Here is a 467-nt window from a genome sequence, read left to right as displayed (position 1 = left end):
CAGACAACTAATCCATTAAACCTCTTATCATATTAGCACTATAAACATAATTTAGGTTACACGTTTTTGATAGAACTTATGTTTCTTTGGATATTTGGCAATACTTACTTAATTAAATAACTTGCCAAAGGTGAATGAGGGGGTTGTCCAAAAATCAGCAGCCCACTGTGCTTGTGGGATCCCACAGCTGATGCTGGACCCCACAATTTAAAAGTTCTGTTTCAGGGTAAAGATTTGTTTTTTGGATTATGCACTTAATTGTGATGGTTATGGTAAACGGGCAAGGAATGAATTATATCAGTGACTTATTCCCACGAAGATAGTGACACTAGGCTCTTGTGTGTGTTTTTGTGTGTGTCTGTATGAGAGAGAGACACACACAGAGCCATTAGCTGTGGCTGCACGTTACACTCTGCAGCACTTGCGCACGCCTTTGACGCTGCGCTCACCTCTCCGCGTAGTAAAGC

Source organism: Micropterus salmoides, unplaced genomic scaffold, assembly GCF_014851395.1.
Source record: "Micropterus salmoides isolate LMB-PRFRI ecotype aquatic unplaced genomic scaffold, ASM1485139v1 Ms_hic_scaffold_17, whole genome shotgun sequence".
NCBI classification, from domain to species: domain Eukaryota; kingdom Metazoa; phylum Chordata; class Actinopteri; order Centrarchiformes; family Centrarchidae; genus Micropterus; species Micropterus salmoides.
This window is presented reverse-complemented; position numbering follows the sequence as displayed.